This window comes from Otolemur garnettii, unplaced genomic scaffold, assembly GCF_000181295.1.
Source record: "Otolemur garnettii isolate 467f Iridium unplaced genomic scaffold, OtoGar3 scaffold00022, whole genome shotgun sequence".
Classification (NCBI taxonomy): domain Eukaryota; kingdom Metazoa; phylum Chordata; class Mammalia; order Primates; family Galagidae; genus Otolemur; species Otolemur garnettii.
This window is the reverse complement of record NW_003852417.1, coordinates 22,486,457-22,490,675: the sequence shown is the minus strand read 5'-3', so window position 1 is coordinate 22,490,675 and position 4,219 is coordinate 22,486,457. Positions and strand designations below refer to the sequence as shown.

Here is a 4,219-nt window from a genome sequence, read left to right as displayed (position 1 = left end):
TGGTAATTTCATAATAACCATATGGGTACTTTTGGTACTCTAATTGCATAAACAACCAGCCAAATAAATAAATAAGTACATTTATTTATTTAAGGCAGAGTCTCACTCTGTTACCCAGGCTAGAGTATTGTGGTATCAGCCTACCTCACAGCAACCTTAAACTTCTGGGTTCAAGTGATCTTCCTGCCTTAGCCTTCTAAGTAGCTGGGACTACAGCCCCCTGCCAGAATGCCTGGCTAATGTTTTGTATTTTAGTAGAGATGGTCTTGCTTTTGCTTAGGCTGATCTGGAATTCCTGAGCTCAAGGGATCTTTCTGCCTTGGCCTCCCCGAGTGCTAAGATTACAGGTTTGAGCCACCATGCCTGGCAACACTTATTTTCTTACATATTTTTTCTCACTTTTGGGAAAGAGATTCTTGGTGTCTAATCTGCTATGTTGATGTTTCTTAATTTCTGATCCAGCAATTGAGAGAAGCATAGAATGAAAGCTGATAGTAATAGAGTCATACTTAGTAAAATATATGCAGGGACTTTGTAATTTTATCTTTTAAGCATCAGCGTAATCATCAGGTCTGCCTTTTAGTTTATTATAATAACTTAGAATTGCAAACAGAATTGAGTTTACCCTCTTCATTTTACAGAAAAGAAAATTTGAGGTCTTTAAATTGAGGAAGTTAGTGGAGAAGCTAGGGCTAGAAGCTGGATGGCTTGCTTCTTAGAGTAGTGTGATAAAAGGGAAGAGCCCTACACTTCAGTGTAGGCTCACAGTTTTGACTTTGCCATTTACTAGCTGTATGGCCTTGAGGAAACTTCATTTGTTTTATTTGTTTGTAAACTAGAGATAATAATAACTATGTCATAGGATTAATATGATAGTTAACCAAGATTACATCTTTTGAAGAACCCTGTAGTGTGCCTCGTACATTGTAGCTACACTCTAAATTCTGGTTTTTCTTGTTCTCCCCGTTTGTAGTTTTTTTTTCTGCCATGTTGTTGCCTCCTTTTTGAATTGAACATGAAGTAGGTATATCTACCTGAAAATATGTAGTATGCTTTTGTTGCTTTAGCACTTTGTTTGTAGTATTTGCTTAGCAAACTTTTTCCTTAGTAGAGTAAAAAATTTGGGCTGGGCTCAGTGGCTCACAGCAGTAATCCTACCACTCTGGGAGGCCCAGGGGTGACTGAATGAGATTTTGTCTCCCCCCCCCAAAATGTAGTCCTTTTCTGAATGTTTAGGGATGACAGTTTCTGAAGTTTAAATGGAAAAGATTTTACTTTTCATTCTGAAGTACTTTATCCAAAATGACTTTTGTTGTTATATCCCAATTTATAATAACTATTAATCACAAATTCTTAAAAATTATATCTTATTTGTTGTCAGGGTATAATGCAATCATGTTCATGCTTGTATTTTGTTATAGTAAACAGGATAGCTGAGAAAGGCCATAATTAATAGATGTTCAAAAGTTGCTTTGATATTCTTAGATGAAAGCTTTGCTTCTAACACCAAAGCTACTATTTTTAATTGGAATTTTTAATCACTCTCTTACTTTTTTTAATTTTATTTTTAAATCACTCTCTTACTCTTTTTTTTTTTTAACATAAAATTATGGCTTGAGTTCTACAGAGCTAGCTTCAGGATTGTTAGCCTGTAACATATGTTTAATGTGAGTGTGTGGAGAACGTCTTAGAGACTGTTTATCTTTCAAAATGTAGTTTCATATTGCGGTTGTTTGCTGTCTGTTTGGATGCAGTTACAGAAGCATGTTATTGGTGCTTGAATGTTGACTTTCTCATGACACTAATAAATGGCTTACTTTGTTGTGAGGGATAAAGATATAGATTGCTATTACCTAAGGGTGTATTTCATAAGGTGAATACAATGTTGTCTTTGAAGTGTTGTAGAGTAGACTTCAGATTGGGAGACCTAGAGATGATGGAAAAGGAGGCAGTTTTAACTGTGTTCAGTCATCCCCTGCCTTTTTCTTTTTGAGAAAAGTCTCTCTCTATTGCCCAGATTAGGGTCCCTTGGGATAAGCCTAATTCACAGCAGCCTCAAGCTCCTGGGTTCCAATCATCCTCCAGCCTCAGCCGCCCGAGTAGCTGGGGCTACAGGTGCCCACCACAGCACCTGGCTAAATCTTTTCTATTTTTAGTAGGTATGGAGGTCTTGCTCTTGCTGAGGCTGGTGTTGAACTTCTGAGCTCAAGTGATTCTCCATCCTCAGCATCCCAGAGTGCTAGCATTACATGTGTGAGCCACTATGCCCAGCCTGCTTTCAGGTTTTTTTTTTTTTTTTTTAAATTTTTTGAGTAGTTTTCATTTGCTGTCTCCATTTTCTGATAATTCAAGATCTCGTCTATAACTACTTGTAAATTCAACTTTTACCCCTAGTCACTGAAAAGTGATTGCACTAAGGTTACTGATTTCTCATAATCACCAAATCCTTTGATTGACATTTTCTCTGTTCTCACTGTGTTCATTCATTACGGGGTGATGGATTCTGTTGATCTGCTTCAAGATCTTGTCTCTTTTTGCCTTCCTTATTCTGTGTTTTCCTTTCTCTCTGGAGCTGCACTTCTTTTCTCTTCTCTATTGGCTCATAGGTTTTTACTCCTAGGCCCAAGTGCCTGTGTCTCAGGACTCACTTCTTAATTTTTTTTTATGACTTTTGTACTGTCATCATCAGTCCGTCCACATTCAGGTAACTGTTAATGTTTTCTATTCTCTTGTCTTTACCACTTTAATTAAATGATTCTGAAATCTATGTTTCTGTCCTTTATCCCTTTTCCTGCATTTAAGGATCTTACTTTTTACCAAATGAACATCTTCCCCTGGGTGCATTGTTTGTTGTCCACACTGTAACTTTCAGTGTGTCCAAAATCAGTCTTCATCCTAGAACAAACTTTATGGTCTTCCTTAATTTTGTCATTGGTACTGGTATTATCATTCATCTAGTCCTCAGTTTTATTCATGTTGACTCATTCCCTTCCAGTTTATTTAGGCACAAATTTCTATTCTATCCTTAATTAACACAGTCTGGGAAATGCTGACTTACAGAGTTAAGGTTGGTCGAATGGTTATTTATTGCCAGAGTTGGCTTAAGTACAGAGGGTTTTGGGAGGGAGTGCTTATTTCTTTAATAAAGTTTTGTGGTGACAGTGGTTTACAAGAAGATGCCAGGGGAATTGTCTAAGGCCTTTTAAAGGTATTAGTGCTTGTGCATGTCTGAGGCTCTCACAGCTTTTCTGGAATGATTTCTGGGGAGTTGGAGAGGTACCACTTCAATCTGGGCAGCTTTTACATTAACATGTTTGCTTCAGTGTTAGGCACCTTTCTTTGTTTTTTTTTTGAGACAGAGTCTCAAGCTTTTGCCCTGAGTAGAGTGCTGTAGCGTCACAGCTCATAGCAACCTCCAGCTCTTGGGCTTAGGCGATTCTTTTGCCTCGGTCTCCCAAGTAGCTGGGACTACAGGCTCCCACCACAACACTCGGCTATTTTTTGGTTGTGGTTGTCATTGTTGTTTAGCTGGTCCGGGCCGGGTTTGAACTCGCCAGCCCTGGTGTATGTATATGGCTGGCGCCTTAGCTGCTGAGCTACAGGCCCCAAGCCAGTGTTAGGCATTTCAGTTCAAAGAGACATAGAAAAGATTTGGCAGAGCAGGTACACATACACAACTGAACCTTTAACTGTATCCCTTAGTTTCCAAACTTGGTTTTCTCCCAAATTAATGTCAGAACTCTCAGAAAGCCTTTTATTCTGATGGCTACTTTACACCACTTTCTTTTTCTTTTTTGTATATCTGATATTTGGCATGCACATTTTGTATCTCTGAGTCCACATTATGCATGTATTTATTAGAGAATTATAAAGAAAGGTACTAATCAAATACTTCATATCTTGACTCTTTTACTCATTTTATTTAACATTTCAAAGTATTACAGAGGTACAGATATTTTTGGTTACATGGATCACTTTTACAATGCTCGAGTCATAGTTAAAAGTATGCCTATCACTCAGATAGTACCAGGGGTCCTCAAACTTTTTAAACAAGGGCCAGTTCACTGTCCCTCAGACTGTGGAGGGCCGGACGGCGGGCCTGGGACGAGTCGGCTGCTAAGCAGGACAGGCAGCAGCGGCAAAAACACCCGGCGGGTCGGATAAATGTCCTTGGCGGGCTGCATGTGGCCCGTGGGCCGTAGTTTGAGTACCCTGGTAT

At 38.9% G+C, this 4,219-nt stretch overlaps 1 protein-coding gene across 1 annotated transcript in view; it reads left to right on the top strand.

Moving 5' to 3' along the window:
* Positions 1–989: 989 nt before the first annotated feature.
* Positions 990–4,219, top strand: part of MEMO1 (mediator of cell motility 1) — a 90,923-nt gene continuing 87,693 nt past the window's right edge. The window contains exon 1 of the mRNA XM_012803775.2: positions 990–1,020. The gene's annotated coding sequence lies outside the window, so the exon portion shown is untranslated. The remainder of the gene's footprint in view (positions 1,021–4,219) is intronic.